At 40.5% G+C, this 18,667-nt stretch overlaps 1 long non-coding RNA gene across 1 annotated transcript in view; it reads right to left on the reverse strand.

Moving 5' to 3' along the window:
• Positions 1 to 290: 290 nt before the first annotated feature.
• LOC141107254 (uncharacterized) overlaps positions 291 to 18,667 on the reverse strand; it is a 52,335-nt gene continuing 33,958 nt past the window's right edge. Inside the window, exon 4 of the long non-coding RNA XR_012235842.1 lies at positions 291 to 1,198. This is a non-coding gene — a long non-coding RNA (uncharacterized lncRNA). The remainder of the gene's footprint in view (positions 1,199 to 18,667) is intronic.

Genomic DNA, 18,667 nt, shown 5'->3' on the forward strand with positions numbered 1-18,667 from the left:
AGAGAATAAAATGGTGGGCGTTACACGGTATTTGAGCAGTAATTTTTTATATGCAATTTTTTGGGGAAAAAAAATTTATTTTAACGAAATCAATCACAATATAATACCCTTTTTTTTGTAAAATATATAAGATTACATTATGCCAAGTAAATACTGTAGATACATAACATGTCACACTTTAAAATTGCATACGCCCGTGGAACAGCTTTAAAAGTCTTTACAGGTTACCAGTTTAGAGCTACACAAGAGGTCTGGTGCTAGAATCATTGCTCTTGCTCTGATATTCGTGTGCGGTGCAATCACTATCGCAATTTTCAACTCTTGCCACAGATTCTCAATTGGATTTAACTCTGAACTTTGACTGGGCCATTCTAACACATGAATATGCTTTGATCTAAACCATTCCATTGTAGCTCTGGCTGTATGTTTAGGGTTGTTATCCTGCTGGAAGGTGAACCTCCACCCCAGTCTCAAGTCTTTTGCAGACTCCAACAGGTTTTCTTCTAAGATTGTCCAGTATTTGGCTCCATCCATCTTCGCATCAACTCTGACCAGCTTCCCTGTCCCTGCTGAAGAACAGCATCACCACAACATGATTCTACCACCACCATGTTTTACGGTGTAGATGACGTGTTTAGGATGTTGTGCAGTGTTATTTTTCTGCCACATATAACGCTTTGCTTTTAGGCCAAAAAGTTAAATTTTGGTCTCATCTGACCAGAGCCCCTTCTTTCACATGTTTGCTGTGTCCCACCACATGGCTTCTCGCAAACTCCAAACAGGACTTCTTATGGCTTTCTTTCAACAATGACTTTCTTCTTGCCACTCTTCCATAAAGGCCAGATTTCTGGAGTGCACGACTAATAGTTGTCCTGTGGACAGATTCTCCCACCTGAGCTGTGGGTCTCTGCAGCTCCTCCATAGTTACCATGGGCCTCTTGGCTGCTTCTCTGATTAATGCTCTCCTTGCCCAGTCTGTCGGTTTAGATGGACGGCCATGTCTTGGTAGGTTTGCAGTTGTGTCATACTCTTTCCATTTTCGGATGATGGATTACCCACTTCAGCCCTGGAAGATTTTACCCCCTTCCTGACCAGAGCATTTTTTGCGTTTCGGCACTGACTTTTTTTTCCAAACAAAACTGACGTCCTTTTTTTCCCACAAATAGAGATTTCTTTTGGTGGTATTTGATTTTTTGCGCTATAAAACAAGAAAAGAGCGACAATTTTGAAAAAAAAAAATCAATATTTTTTACTTTTTGCTATAATAAATATCCCCCAAAAATATATAAAAAATGAATTCTTTCCTCAGTTTAGGCTGATATGTATTCTTCTACATATTTTTGGTAAAAAAAAAAAAAAAAAAAAATCGCAATAAGCATATATTGATTTGTTTGTGCAAAAGTTATAGCATCTACAAAATAGGGGATAGTTTTATGGCATTTTTATTATTTTTTTTTTTTTTTTTAGTAATGCATTTTTTATCGTGAATGCGACATTATGGTGGCCACATCAGACACTTTTGACACTATTTTGGGACCATTGTCATTTATACAGTGATTACTGTGTAAATGACACTGGCAGGGAAGGGGTTAAACACTAGGGGGCAAACAAGGGGTTAAAGTGGAGGGCCACCCTGAAAAAAAAAACTAAAAAAATAAAAATCGCACCAAAAATCTTTAAAAAAAAAACATTTGAAAAAAAATTTTTTTTTTTTAAACTTACCTGAACCCTTGTTGCTAGGCAGGCTTCCTAATCTGCCTCTTCCTATTTCGCGGTGTGTCCTGTTCCTCGGTGAGCGTCCCCGTTGCCTTCTGGGAACTGTGTGTGTTCCCAGAAAACCACGGGGCCATTCACAGAGCGCCGCGCCACTCACACGTGCGCAGTAGGAAACTGGCAGTGAAGCTGCAAGGCTCCACTCCCTGTTTCCCTTAGTTAGGATGGCGGTGCCGGGAGCCGAGGGACAGGTCGGCCCCGGGCACCCAGGACAGGTAAGTGTACTTATTTAAAGTCAGCAGGTACAGTGTTTGTAGCTGCTGACTTTAGAAAAAAATTTTCGCTGGCCGGAATCCCGCTTTAAGTGTGTCCTAGGAAGTGATTCTAACTGTGGGGGGATGGGCTACCTAGGACATGACAGCGATCACTGCTCCCGATGACAGGGAGCAGTAGATATCTGTCTTGTCACTAGGCAGAACAGGGAAATGCCTTGTTTACATAGGCATCTCCCCAATCTACCTCTCCACACTGCAATCGCGGGCCGCTGGCGAACATCGAGTTCCCGGGACCCGCGGGCACGCTCCATGGCAGGCACGCACCCGATAGGCGTCAAATTTAAAGGGACGCACATGTACGCTCATTTGTACGCCCATTTGCCTGCCTGTGCCATTCTGCCAACATATATCTGTGTGCGGCGATCGGCAAGCGGTTAAACAGTGCTTTGTGAGATGTTCAAAGCGTGGGATATTTTTTTATAACCTAACCCTGTGCTTTCCACAACTTTATCCCTGACATGTCTGGTGTGTTCCTTGGCTTTCATTATGCTGTTTCTTTGCTAAGGTTCTCTAACACACCTCTGAGGCCTATTTATACTGAGATTAAATTACACACAGCTGGACTCTATTTACAAATTAGGTGACTTCTGAAGGCAATTGGTTCCACTAGATTTTAGTTACTGCCGGTTCACACTAGACGCGGCACGACTTGCAGGTCGCCTCACCGAGGCGACCTGCACACGACTGCCGGGGCGACTTGCAAGACGACTTCTGTATAGAAGTCTATGCAAGTCGCCCCCAAAGTAGTACAGGAACCTTTCTTCTAAGTCGGAGCGACTTGCGTTGCTCCTATTAGAACGGTTCCATTGTACAGAACGGGAGGCGACTTGTCAGGCGGCTAGGTCGCCTGACAAGTCGCCCCCGTGTGAACCGAGCCTTAGGGGTATCAGAGTAAAGGGGGCTGAATACAAATGCACGTCACACTTTTCAGATATTTATTTGTAAAAAAAATTGAAAATCATTCATCATTTTTCTTCCACTTCACAATTATGTGCCACTTTGTGTTGGTCTATCGCATAAAAACCCAGTAAAATACATTTCCGTTTTTGGTTGTAACATGACAAAATATGGAAAATTTTAAAGGGGTATGAATACTTTTTCAAGGCACTCTAACTAAAGACAATTTTTGCTTTTATTTTAAAGACTTCTTGGACTTTAGTGCTAGCATGCTATTTGTTGTATGTTTCTATTTTTGTTTAAAGACAATTTTGAAATGTACTATATGTGATCAGTTTAACCAACTCCCGCCCCTCAGATAGTATAATGATGGCGGGCAGGACCCCCGCTCATTCTGGGACGACGTCATATAACGTCGCCCCAGTGTCACCACCATCACGTGCCTGCAGCATGGTGATTGCAGGCCTGTCATGTCCCTAGGACGGAGCAACCCCGATCTCGGTAAAGAGCCGATGACGTGGCTCTTTACCCATGTGATCGGCTGTGTACAATCACATATAAACACGGAAGTGCCGTTTATCGGCTATCCTCGCCACACATTGACAGAGTGTGAGTAGAGGAGAATAGATCAGCAGCATCTCCTCGCAGGGTAGACCTACAGGTAATCAGTGCCCTGATTATCAATGGAGCCCCAGCAGTGCCCATCAGTGACACCAATCAGTGCCGATCAGTGACATGAATTAGTGCTGCCTTTTAGTGCCCATCAGCGTCTGCTCATCAGTGCTGCCCACCAGTGCTGTCCATCAGTGCCACCTATCATTGCCCATAAGTGCCACCTATCAGTGCCGCCTATCAATGCCCAGCAGTGCGGCATATTAGTGCCTCCTCATCAATGCCCTTCAGTGCGGCATATTAGTGCCTCCTCATCAATGCCCTTCAGTGCCACCTCATTAGTGCCTGTCAGTGCAACCTATCAGTGCCGCCTCATCAGCGAACATCAGTGAAGGAGAAAAATTACTTATTTATAACATTTCCTGACAGAATCTAAGAAAAAACATTTATTTTTCAAAATTTTCTGCCTTTTTTTTTTTTTAGCAAAAAATGTAAAACCCAGCAGTCATTAAATGCCACCAACTTTAAACTCTATTTGTGTGAAAAAAAAAAATTACTTTAATTTGGGTACAGCGTTGCATGACCGTGCAATTGTCATTCAGAGTGTGACAGCGCTGAAAGCTGAAAATTGGCCTGGGCAGGAAGGGGGTAAAAGTGCCTTTTATTAAAGCGGTGAATTTTAGCCTTTTTTAAATACTGTATGTAAAAGTGACCAGTGCAAATAATCCTATTAGTATGCGTTTTAAAAAAACTTTATTCTTTATGTAGTTTGTATTGTATATGTTCATAGATTTACCATACATGCTCTGTTTAGTGATTGTCTTCCCTGCAAATCTCACTGGGGAGATTTACTAAAACTGGAGCCCACGGAATCTGGTGCAGCTGTGCATGGTAGCTAATCAGTTTCTGACATTTCAATTAAGCTTTGACAATAAGGCTCCATTCACACTAGCGCGTTTTTTGATGCATTTTGCATTTTGCAGAAATGCATGGGAATTTTTTAACATGGGTTCCTATGGAACATGTTCACATCAATGCCTTTTTGTATCTATGCATTTTTGGAAAGGGTCAGGGACTTTTTTTCATGCAAAATGCAGTGTTTTGCATGTAATACAATTCAATGGACCAGCATCAAAAACGCATGTGCACCATTTTTGCAGCATTTTTACAGCGTTTTTGGTGCGTTTTTGATGCGTTTTTGCCATTTTTATTTTTTTTTTTTAAACTGTAAAAAAAAAAAAAAAAAAAAAAAAAGCAAACGCGCCAAAGACGCCGCAAAAATGCTGTAAAAACGCTACAAAAACGCTGCTCAAAAACGTGGCAAGCATCAAAAAAAAAAACTTCAAAAATGCTCAAAAGCAACATGCATAGGTGTGAATCGAGCCTGAGCCCTCGTTCACACTGAACACACCATTGAAATCGTGCAAGTTCATCTGAACTCGCACAAATTCAAAGCCGCATTTCAGACCAACTTCAAGGGTGACTTAAAAGACATCTGTGTGGCTTCATGCACAGATGTCTATTGAAATCGCTCTCGAAGTTGCCAAAAGTAGTGCAGGAACTATTTTTGAAAATCTGTGTGACACCGAACTGTCAAATCGCATGTCAAATTGCGCTGATGTGAACAGGTGGGGCTTAAACCTAGATGCTGATTGGTTACTATGCCCAGGTGCACCAGATTCTGTGTACACCAGTTTTAGTAAATCCCCTCCACAGTGTCTGTTTAAGAACAGTAGATTCTCTGCATTCTCAAATGACATGAAATCCCGACAATGCTCCTTATAGCCTCAAGGCTTTAGCTCACATAAAGGCAGCTGAGGTCCAAATTTATTTTATTTCCTACATATAGCAAGAAGTGGTACTAATGTGATTTTATATTGCTGATACAATATGTACAATGTTGATTTCCGTGAGGGGTGAACTTTATATACAGGTCCACTTTAAGAGTAACACTAAGTGATGCATTTTCTTGTCTTAAATTTCACAGTAAAGTAACAAAACAATTATTATTATGCCCTGGTTTCAACAGATTGTGCAAGGGTCTCCCTGTGAAAATTAGGACAAGAATGCCAGATTAGGAAGAGTCATTCAACGACACATGATTCAGTAGGAAAATATTTTCAGCGCTCTGAAGTAATGTACAGGTTTGCACAAGCCTGGCCGAGAAGGACTTCAAGTCTAATGTATAATTAAAAAGAAACTGCACTTCAGCATGAACACACTTTGGCACATATACATAAAATAATAATGTCATAGGCCAATAGTGGAAACGATGGGTTCCGCAAAATGCTCATTTTTCCAAAATACTCACCTACCAGTTTATTTTGTGGTGCATAATGGTTCTCCAAACTGAGCAGATTTAAGTCTGATTCTGTAACAAGCCTAAATCAAATGTATAGATCACAAAAATTTTGGGGTAGCAGACACCTTTGTCAGAAGCATCTCCAGGCTTGCTTCCGCCTAAGGTAGCACTTGATTTATGTCCTCTCAACCAGTTAATTTAAGTCTCACAGTTAACATTCCTCCAATAATTTAGGGGTACACTTTGCAGTAGGAAAAAAAATGGTGGTGTGTGGAATAATGTGGGCGTTTCCAAAATGGGTGTTGCCTTAAAAAGGTGTTGTATCTTATCGTAAAAATATATGTTTCATTTACCCTTCTCCTGTAACCACCTTTTCAGTCAAAATGGCACTTGGCAGGTTGCAGGTAATATTGAGTCATCATCGTCCCTTGTGACTCTGTGTCTTATGACTTGACGCATGATGTAGAAACCAGCAAGTGAATTCAGTATCTGCAGGAAGTCTTATGCCGCTTACACACAGTCGGATTTTCCGACAGGAAATGTTCGATGGGAGCTTGTTGTCGGAAATTACGACCGTGTGTAGGTTCCATCGGACATTTTCCATTGGAATTGGATCACAGATTTTCCAACAACAAAATCCGTTATCGTAAATTCCGATCGTGTGTACACAATTCCGACGCACAAAGTTCCACGCATGCTTGGAATCAAGCAGAAGAGCCGCACTGGCTATTGAACTTCATTTTTCTCGGCTCGTCATACGTGTTGTATGTCACCGCGTTCTTGACGTTCGGAATTTTCGACAAGATTTGTGTGACCGTGTGTATGCAAGACAAGTTTGCGCCAACATTCGTCAGAAAAAAAACATGGATTTTGTTGTCGGAATGTGCGATCGTGTGTACGCGGCATTAAGGGAGAAGATAGCTTTACCTTACGATTAAGTGAGGCCGAGTCTTTTTATTTGGGCATTTTGTGGGTTAGAAGTTGAGAAAAAAAACATAATAGTGTGTCACAAGGCAAAATAAAAGGTCCTGCCAAAGGTGACTTTATGTTCTGTTTTTGTACACAGTGGATGATTTGGTGAAGAAAATTAAATTTACCTATAACGGTAATACAGTGTTCCTTTTGATATTTCAGTTGCAATATAAAATCTTAAAAGGAAACATCTGATTGGCTGTTGTAGCAATAAGAATAGAAAAAAACAACTTGCAAGCCCTAATTAAAAATTGAATTGAGAACTAATGCATGCAGATAAAACCATATAATGAGTGTGTTGAGAACAAACTTTGCCTTAAAAGAAATCTAAATGTCACAATTTTTTCAGATGCTAGTCAACATTTGTCATTATGTGCAGGGCATATTCTTATGCATATGTAGGGATAAGTGAATCTGTCATTTTCATAAACAATTCTATGAATCGTGCTTGAAGTTCAAGGTTTGTGACCTATGAGGCTAACCCCATTATAGTCTACGGGAGGTGTTATTCATGTCTGGCCATTTGTAGGGTTAATAAGCAAGTTTTGTCAAACAAAGGGCATGGAAGACAAGTCACTGCCATGTATAAATGCCAAAAATGAATCAATAAATAATTATTAGAAAAACAAAGACCAGTCTCTTTCAACACAGAACTGTCATCTTTTTGCAACAGCTTCAACTCACACTGACTAAATCACTGCTGTGAACCCACCCTTTTATATGGTGGAAGCTGGGTTATCCATCCCTTTAAATCATTCGCTCTTGTGACTCAGCTGACCATTGTAGAGGCTGTGCACTGTATAAGTAGTCCTTCCTGATTTCTGGTGGTGAACCTACAAACTTTTCAACCAAAAGTATGCAAATTTTACAAATCCTGAAGATTTGCTGCAACCCCATGCTGGTGGTGAACCTGAACATAATCCCTTTTCAGAAATGCAAATAGGAGTTGATTTACTAAAACTGGAGAGAAAATCTGGTGCAGCTGTGCATGGTAGCCAATTAAGTAGTACTAGTTCAATTAAGCTTTGACCAAAAAAAAAAAAAACTGGAAGTTTCTATCCACAGCTGAATCAGATTTTGCACTCTCCAATTTTAGTAAACCAATCCCATAGTGTCTTCAGAGATGCAAATAGTGTCTTATGAAAATGATGTAACCTGCTAAAACATATTAATATATGGTGCAATTCTAGTTGTTGCAACACTAGCTTACTGTATATTTTATTTGGTTATTGCTACAAAAAAACCTTGCCAGGACCTAGCTGTAAAATAAAAGAATGCCTTTACTTTGTATAACTTTGCAACTGTTAATAGCTGTTTTTCTCTTTGCTTGACAATTTATAACTAGGCCAAGTTATTTTTTAACTTTCCAAACAATATACAAGTATCTAAAGCAGAAATACGGGTGGGTGGGGGTGTTTTTTTAATGTTCTTTCCAAACACGGTTCACTTAATTTAGAGATAATTACATTAAAAAGAAAAGGCCTGAAACGAATATTTAGCGTACAGTGTATAAAAAATGAATTTGATTTCCTCCACATTCTGCCTCAGCTTGTTCGGTAACAGCTCAGCTAATCAACAATCTATGCCACCTCCTGCCAGCATGACCTGTCTCACTTGATAATGTCGCTTCATAGAGATTCTCTGCTACAGAACAAGTTGTACTTGGCTTTCTGCCAGAGGACTGAGTGATCCTTCTCCTGCGGGATTCCAGAGCTTCCACAAACACAACAGGTCACTTTCCACTAATGTGACATAAAAGAAAGGGTTTGGAAATCTCAGCAGTGATGGTGCCTGGAGACTAGTATGTTTGTGTATTACAAATGCCTGTTTATAGGCTGATCTTATAAAGAGACAGAACAAATGATCACAGCTTTTTTTACATTTCTGGACCAATCAATGTCTCAGCTTGTTAAGGGTCATGCACTGTCTGCAATGATAATACTACTCAATTTCTATTTTTTGTTTAACCCTCAGACTGCAATTCTCTTTTGGATCTGCTTCATTTGACACTTAGAAAGGCTACTATGACAGCAATGAAAGACACTCTCTAATTTTGCTTGCAGATTAGATGTAAAGAAAACCATTCTAGAATGACACATGAAGGCTTCCATTGCTGAATTCTCACTCTTCAAATGCTTGTTGCCTTGCTGTCATCCTGATGCCTTGGCTTTAATACTCTCTGAATCACTAAGCAAGAACAAGTATAGAAATTCACCATCCTGACTTGTCTTTCCTGGTGTGCAGATCAGTGGCTCTGTAGTAAGCCAAAGTATTGCTATGACAGCCAGGCAACTAGCAATTGCAGAAGGAAAATATAGCAATGGCATTCTCTATGGGCCATTCAAAAAAACGTTTCCTTTAAGATCACTAAGTTATTTAAAGCATTAAAATCATTTTTTTTTTCATTTCTGTATAGAGTATGAAAAGGTTAAAATACCCATTATTTATCTCCAGTATCTGTGGGTAGCAGCCTGCCTATTCGTGGCAGGCGGAGCACCCCTAACATAAAAGATACTATCCTTCTCAGGCATATCAACCCTTGTTCTGTAACGCCACTCTCTCCCTCCCTCAATGCGACCGGATCCTCTGCCCACCCTACTGGTTGTGCGGCTGTACCCCCACACTTCCAGGGGTATTAGGATGCTGGCCAACATCTCCCAGGGCTTGACAACCAGGTGGCATCACTGTAACTCACTCACTTCATCTCCTGTATTATCTGAAGAACTCACTCAGAGGCCACATGCAGATAAACTTCTTCTTTACTGAAGATTCACAAGATATAACAGTCAGTTGGGCCTTGGGCTAAACACAGTTCAAATTAAAGGATTCTCTCCATAATCAGTCATTAGTCTCATCTGGCTAGTGAGATATCTCTTGTGGCCATCTCTAGGGGAACCCTTCCAGGGGAAAGGACAAGGTAAGTCTCTGGTCTTAGGTGGTGTCTTCCCCCCATGGCTCTTTATCCCATGACAAGCAACCTACTCCCCTCAGCTAACTCCTCTAACACTATATAAGATCCTGCCAGGCAGGAACAGAACTCACTCTCCTTCCTGGAAGTATTTAAAAGGGTAACATTCTTAAGTGGGTCACCTAGTGGGTGCCACCTTAACCTGCCTACGTACTCTACCAGTCAGAAAGCAACAAGGTGGGTGAGGGTAAATGCTTTTTTTACACTGTCACTGGAACAGGTATCAGGTAACAGATTTTCTTTTTCCCTATGTTTCTGTGCCAACTGTAAAACCTTTGATTTCCCGTCACATTTGTCCCAGTGACAGGAAAAATAAAGAGGCTGGATTTCAGGAGCAGCGAAACACCAATAAAAAATTGACAGGAGTTTCAAGACATTCCTAACTCTATCAAAAACTAGGGATCCTAGAGAAGGGTAACTACAATTAGGATGGACATAGATGATCAGATATCTGCCTAGGAACTGGGAAAATGTTTGCCCATTCTTGTACCTAAGTGGTGGTACAAGTAGTAGTAGTAGGCCAGTGGTGAGAATGAAAGGTTATACTTGATCCTGCTCTCTGCTTCAAAGCAGATCTAGGGATGAAGGCATCCTTAGAGCTGGATTTTAAGTTAGAAAATATGCCAGTACAATAATGAGCATGTCCAGCTCATAGAAGATTAAAAGTATCTAAAAAACGGTAAGTGATGCTTGTAGTTGGGAGAAGTTGAAGTTCTAAATAACAGGTCCATGGCTGTCCTGCTGTCCTCAGGAAAAGCACCTGAAAATGTATGTAATAACAGGTAGCATGTCCTTGTTGTTACCTTTTTTCTTCTGAATTACATAATTATCTGCATACTGAAGCCTATTACGTACAAATTAGCTCTCAGCTCAAAACCTCCTATGGTTGGTGGCGATAGATACACTGCTGGAGGGAACTGCATGCAGGGTAATGGCTAGTACGTTATCTATACAAATGAGGCAAATTGTCTCAGGGCAGATTTATTTCCTGCTTAAGGCCCAAAAAATGGATGGAATAATACTGCATTAGAAATGGCACACCTGGAAAACAAAAATCAAAGTAGCTTTGAAAATTATTATTTATGCTTAAATGTTGTGTTTTCCCCGGAGGCCAGTTGAAATAATACAAGGGCCAATTTCCATTAAGGAGAAAAGTTCCAAGGGTCATGTGCAATTACTGGTCAGCAGATGGGTGGTGAACAATCAAAATGTAACTTTTAAGTGCAATGAAATGCAGAATGAGTCAAAGAAAGCTTTCAAAAGCTATAAAAAGTATTTCTGCCTTTGCAAAACCTGTAAAACAAAGTCTCAGAAAGATTCTGTTGTTGTTCACATTTAAAGAAAGAGTATATTCTGCCATACAACTGATTTGGGAAATCCATAGGATAAAAAATAATTTCAGTTGAAAGAATACACTTAGGCAACTAAAAAGTGTGTGATAAATATTTGGCCAAATTATGAATATTGCATATTGCCTATTTGACAAAATATTTACTTGGGTTTTGCTAGTGTTAGTGGCAAAATCTAACTTTATAAAGCTATTATGAGAGCATTACAATGACTGTTACTACTGAACTATGGCAGACCGTACATGATGCGATTGTCTTTCATCCAACCACGGTCGGCATGAAAGAAAATCACTTGATTCCCACAGTCAGTGCTAACAGGGGAATCCCTCCCACGGAGCCATTGTGTTCTCCTGGTGGGGGGGCACTTGCAGCCATCCTTGTCAGGAGAACACAGTGATTATTACTAGCGGCTATGGCCGCTGGCAATAATTACATCCTAAAAATCCTACATGCTGACTGTACCCAAGTCGATCGATGAATTGACTTAGGCACAATTAACCTGCCCATACTTGGTTCAAATCTCGGCCGTTCCCTGCTGAACTGGCTGCGATTCTATCTGTGTATTTCTGGCTTAAAACATTTGTTAACCCCCCCCAAAAAAAACAAGATACTGTTCCATTAAAACATGTTATACAGCACAGTGTTTGTGCTGTGTCATTTGGCCCACTGTATACCCTAAAAAATCTGGCTGATCCTGCCAGGCTATGCCCTCCCCCCTGCAAACAGACCACGATAATCATGGCTGCTAAGCCCCTGATACCGTGGTCTGTTTGCGTGATTCCATCAGCCGCAGCTCTCCTGTCTGCAGCTCTCCCAGTGTCTGTGTCCTCTGCCCTCCTCCCTCCTCCCCTCCCTGCTCGTACCTGCGCCCGCCCCCTGCTCCTCTCTATCTGCTAAAAAATAATCTTATCCCCTATGTACCTTAATAATATGTGTCCCTGTGCCTGTTTAATGTAAAAAATCCGCCGATCTGTACCTTGTATGAGCGCGGCTCCGGGCACTCAGCTGATTGTCGGCTCTCTGTCTCTTCTCTCCCCCTCTTACCCGCTGACGTCAGCGGGATGGCTCGGCCCCACCCACTGCAGTTGTGAGCAGGAAAGAGAAGGAGGAGAGGAATCAGCTGTGCGCCCAGAGCACAGCTTATATCAGTGCAGATCAGCAGATTTTTTTTACAGAACAAAGGCACAGGGACACATCTTATTAAGGTACAGAGGGGATAAGATGGTTTTATAGAAGTGGGTTAACAACCACTTTAACCCTGCAATTGACAGCTACCTGACATATACATATATATAGACACACACACATATATGCATATATATATATATATATATATATATATATACGCACACACATGTACATATATACATATGCACATAAACACACACATTCAGCAGGTCACACAAAGTAGTGTCATAACACCTAATCTGAAAACTTGTTTGGGGTTATTGACATTGAATATGAAAGCCTGGCATCATTACTGCTGCTAATAATCACAAGGACAGCCGGGGAACTAGTATTCTCAGAAGGAAGTCAGTAGGTACCATATTTCACCCATGAAAGGTATATTTTAAAATATGTATAGCCCTAATTTTTGGGGTGGAGTTGTTTTGAGAAATGGCCCTTCCCAAACAGGATATTGCGCTACCTTTGCTAAGTGGAAGAGTGGGTTTGATAATAAAGTTGGCAGTGCCGCCACCCTGGACAGGCCCACTGTGAACAGAGGGGATTTCCTTCCTGGGAAAGTAACCATTAATCTAATCAAAGTAATTGGGAGCAGAAGAGCTACTGCAACCAGCATATAACATTAACCAAAAGCACATACTGTAGATGCACAACAGTATAGAAATAATAGAAACATTATATAAGAAGAGATTAATAACAGCACATACATTCAATGTACAAACAGATGTTATCATCAAAGAGCCCGATAGGAGACCTGGTGGAATTGTGCAGATATACTTGGTTATATATAGTTATTAATAGGGATACCTGCGGATGAATGTTGCAGCAAAATCCTGTTGCAGGGACCCCTGAGACTGATGAGGCACCTGTCTTTGTGTCTAAGACCTAAAGACAATATCTGCATTGATGATTTAGTTATCTAGCACTGTGAATGTGAGATAGTAATAGAATGGAGATGCTCAGTCTGTTACGAGGATTTAGCAATACACTCAAAAAGCTATGGACAGCTGTAGTTAAACTTTTAGAACACAGAAATACTTACATAATCATTTCTTCTGATCTGATATTAGAAGTATGGACAGGTTATGTTGCTGAGGCCCACTCTCTTTCCACTTCCTCCTTCCAGAAGCTTTTCCCAACAACCCCTGAGTCAGGAAGTGACATACATAACTTTACATTACAGTGTGATACTAGAAGCTGACAGTAGAGGGCAGCAAATCCCTACATATATCTAAAGCCACACTTTTTTTTTCAGTTTTAATTACAGTAGGGAATGGTTAAAGTGTTACTAAACCCAGTACTATGAAAATAGTTCAACCCCCCCCCCCCCCCCCGTGCCCACAGCTTGTAAATCTTCTTTTTGCATTAACATACTGATATATATATATACCTTTTGGCTGATCTGTATACCACGGTCACGTGATAAACTGCAGGGTCTGCCTGAGTGCTGAGTGTTCAGGTAGAAGGAGATTTCCATTATAGCCTGTGTCCTCATGCTGTTATGGGAGGTGTGATATCCCACCCACTGTGTTCTTTTTTAGTTACTGGGCATGGAGGAGGAGGGAGGGACTGGGCTATCAGTTAGGATCTGCGCACATGCCTACATGTGTTATGTCAATATCATGTAACCTGAAAAGCTCAACTCAAACAGGAAATATTCTCTCCAGCAATAGAGATCAAATTGAGCATGTGCAACAGTTCTACCCTCACTGTGTCTTATCTGGCCTTGCCGGGAGAGACCCTGCAGAAGGAGGAGGATCTGCCCATACAGGATCAAAGAGCCTTTTACACAGTACAGAGGATTAACCCCTTAAGTTCCACAATGAGTATAACAAGCATGCTATTCTGCATATACAAACAGATTTTACTGTTTGTGGGTTTAGTAACACTTTAATACTCCTGTATTTTTTTGCACAATTATCACTGTTACATAGTTTGCTAACTATCTTTTTGCCAGCTGCTTTTTTTTCTGTTTATTTATCTGCTAGTGCATTTTCTGTTATTGTTTTAGGAAGAGGCTCAATCCTCTCTTTGTAAGTTGTCACTGCAATTAATGCCCCTATTGAAAGATTTACCTTGTTCTGATCACAGATCAAAATTTTGAATGAGAATGGTCCTTAGGACAAATATAGATGATGAATCCCCCCCAGTGGAGAAACAGACTTTAAAAAAGAAATATAGCATTCGAGAAATTAACCTACCCCAAGAAAATATCGAAGGATAAACTAGGATAGACTCTGGATTTGATTTAGCAATGGGGGGTCCACTTAGCCCAGTGACTGTGGTCCCTTCTGTTTCAATAGTTTTTATTTATTTTTTTCCCCAATACTTTATTTTAAGATAACTCACAGAAAATACAGAGACCAAGGAAACCCATGTCAAAATATATCACTGAGTTAAAAAATCCCATCATTAGAAACTAGTGAGGTCTGAAACAGTACACAGGTCAAGAAGATAACATTCCGGAAGGCCCAGCTCTAAAGAGTCTCTGCATCCTGCAAGGGGTTTTCTTGTTAATTTATGTAAAGAAAAAGAAAGAAAAAAAAGGAGGGGGAAGCCGGGGAGGGGGAGAGCGAGGGGTGGAAGGGAGAATCCAGTCAAACCGCCACCCCAACCGATCCTGGATGTTCGCCGATCCAATCTCCATTTAAGCTAATTTAATTCAGCAAGGCCTTGTACTCACTGGAGTATATCACTTTGTGCCAGTAGAACCACTTCTTGAGGAATTAATCCCTGAGGCCCTTCTCAGTGGCCACCAAGTCCTCCATCTCATTCATTTCAGCCACCCTTCTCAAGCAGTTTTTATTTGGTTTTAACAAATAGTGAACATGCAAAAGTTATGCCCATGCAGGGGCTAGCTTTGAAGTGGTAAAAAGAGTTAGCTCACATGGAAGGCGAAAAAAAAATGAAGTGATACATGAACAGAAGAAGCAAGAGCTAGCATAATAGCAATTAATAGGAGTGTTCATGGGCCCATGAAGACCAGACTGCAGTCCCTTTAATATTCAAATAACTAATGTGAAGACTAATGCCCCATACACACGATCGGACTTTCCGACAACAAAAGCGTGGATTTTTGTTCGAAGGATGTTGGCTAAGAATTACGAACGTAGTGACGTACAAGACATACGTGATATTTCCATTACGAACGCTAGCTATATCTCTGGCTCATACTTGATTCCGAGCATGCATGGACTTTTGTCCAACGGACTTGTGTACACACAATCGGAAAGTCCGACAACAAACATTTGTTGCCGGAAAATTTGAGAACCTGCTAGCCAACATTTGTTGGTGGAAAGTCCGACAACAAATGTTTGATGGAGCATACACACGGTCGGACTTTCCGCCAACAAGCTCACATCCAACATTTGTTGTCGGAAAATCTGATCGTGTGTACGGGGCATAAGTGAACTTTCCATTCCTTTAGTAAAACAACCTTATTGTCTTTATTAACCCCAATCATTTTTTCCAGAGGCCATGCATTTCAAAACTTAGAAATTAGGTCATATGAGCTTATTTTGTAAGTTGAAGAGAAAAAGTGCAGGGTGCAGTGACCTATTGGATCCATACAGCATTTACTTGTCACTGACTTACCTTCACTACACTGAAATCTGGTTGTGAACAATAACTCTAATTTGCTTTTGTTCCTTGACCTGCTTTATTAACTAAGCATAAAAGAATGGCGGCATTAAAAGCCTTGCCTATGCACGGTAGGGGATTACTTGCAAAATATGGAGAGTAGCCTGTAGACGACTGTCTATAGGGGATGTTGGGCAGCAGCTGTACATGTATAAAGCCAAATACTGGAACAGGAGCAGGTTTCTTACCCTATCAGCCAAAGAAAGGGAAATTTAGAACTTCACTTTTCACATGGAGTTCAATCAAAAAATATAAGCTACAAACCCAAGAGTGTAGCGGTAACGACATACCTCAAAGAGAACCCTGCTTGCTATACTGTCTATCTACATGCAGAGTATACCTAAAATACTCTAATCACAAAAGGTAAAAAAAGGACAGAAGAAAATCCTGCTGCAGCTAGATTGGAAAACAGCAGAGACAGCTTAATCAAACACTTTGTTTTTAACCAGTAGAATAATCTACAGCCAAACTCAGTGAACCTAAAAAAAAGTCTGAAAGTTATGAAACAGTTTGAAGGCCAGCAACCTAACTGCAGGGAGTGCTGTCACATAAAACACACCGACGAATTAGCTGCGTGTATTTGCAGAATTGCTTTCAGATGATCAAGTACTCTGATTATTCTGCAGGTATTGTGGGAAAGCATTAAAGATAATGTAACTAATGATGAGTAAAAAAACACTCTCTGACCTAGTTACACAAGTTAATCATGCCAATAAATGCCATTCCATTTAGGTAATGTTCTAAGATTCCCAAAATATAGGCAGACATTTTTCCACATTTATAAAGAACATACTAATAGTGGATTATAAATGGAACAACAATGTAAATGAGTTACTGGGAAAGGTTTGGTGAATCAATTACAAAACAGCTTTGATGCCTCCAGAAGTAAAATTATTCCATAAAAGTTCCAGTGTAACATAGTATTTGTACACTATGATAATACATCCTTTAATTAAAAAAGACCAACCTCCTCAAGCCAAAGCCTAGCATTGGGCCCTGTACATGTTTGCCAGTTAGTGGCAGAAAATTAAAGAATGCCTTTTTCATAATGTTACTCATAGCCATGATTGTGCTTACCTCTTTGTTGGGCAAGATAATCTACCGAGTGTATACACATTCTGAAAAGATGGCTGCATAAGAAAACAAACTGCAGCAGTGGCCTCCTCAGAAAGTGAGGGGAAACCTTAGGTAGCCACCAGATTCACAAGAATAGAGGTTCCCCTCTATTGCTGTTCTGGATTTGATCATACTTTTGGTAATAATAGTAAACAAGGCAAATAGAGGGTGACTTTCCCCAGCTGGAGCAGAGAGACAACAATAAACAACTAACATTGCAGTAACCAGCTGCCAAAGAGACAGTAATGCATTGTTAAAATAACAATTTGTTAAAGGACCTTGCAGCAGTGTTCAGTGGAACAGGTGTCCCCATGTGAAGGTTTTCCCTCACCACCTGTTCCAATAGGAACTGCTGCAAAACATACATAGGAAAACATTTAGGCCTGAAGTGCCTTACCCGTAACCAATATTTTTATAACTCAAACTGTAATTTTCTGTGTTTTGCAAGTATTTCTAATGCTATTACAGTACAAACATATCATTCATTTTGTAAAAATTGTATAAAGAACCTCATGTTGATGTTGTGGACTTTTGACTGTCACTGTATTAGTCCTACACCACCATCACATCATCATGGTCCTTAAGCACGTTACCAGCAAAAGCAGCATAAGAAACACCCAGTGCTTTACATTTAGGCTTGAATGCATTTTCAAACTTGTGGTTATACATACAGTATATGCTGAATATCAGTGAGGTGAAGTGTCTTTCCCTTTCTTGGTCTCCCTTTAGCCTGAACACATCCAACTATATAGATGTTTTGTGATTCACATATGGAGGATTAAGCCTTGAAGAAGCGGTAATGACCGCGAAACATGTTGGCAGATCCATTACAAGTCATGTGATACCATTTTTGATATATGTGTGATATGTTCTCTACATATATTTGGGCTTTAGTTGCCCCTTTGTTTGTTTCTCTTTTATGAACACTATATACAGTGGGGACGGAAAGTATTCAGACCCCCTTAAATTTTTCACTCTTTGTTACATTGCAGCCATTTGCTAAAATCATTTAAGTTAATTTTTTTCCTCATTAATGTACACACAGCACCCCATATTGACAGAAAAACACAGAATTGTTGACATTATTGCAGATTAATTAAAAAAGAAAAACTGAAATATCACATGGTCCTAAGTATTCAGACCCTTTGCTCAGTATTTAGTAGAAGCAGCCCTTTGATCTAATACAGCCATGAGAATTTTTGGGAAAGATGCAACAAGTTTTTAGCACCTGGATTTGGGGATCCTCTGTCATTCCTCCTTGCAGATCCTCTCCAGTTCTGTCAGGTTGGATGGTAAACGTTGGTGGACAGCCATTTTTAGGTCTCTCTAGAGATGCTAAATTGGGTTTAAATCGGGGCTCTGGCTGGGCCATTCAATAACATTCACGGAGTTGTTGTGAAGTTACTCCTTTGTTATTTTAGCTGTGTGCTTAGGGTCATTGTCTTATTGGAAGGTAAACCTTTGGCCCAGTCTGAGGTCCTGAGCACTCTGGAGAAGGTTTTCGTCCAGGATATCCCTGTACTTGGCCGCATTCATCTTTCCCTCGATTGCAACCAGTCGTCCTGTCCCTGCAGCTGAA

The sequence above is a fragment of the Aquarana catesbeiana genome, linkage group LG09 (assembly GCF_042186555.1).
Source record: "Aquarana catesbeiana isolate 2022-GZ linkage group LG09, ASM4218655v1, whole genome shotgun sequence".
Lineage (NCBI taxonomy): Eukaryota > Metazoa > Chordata > Amphibia > Anura > Ranidae > Aquarana > Aquarana catesbeiana.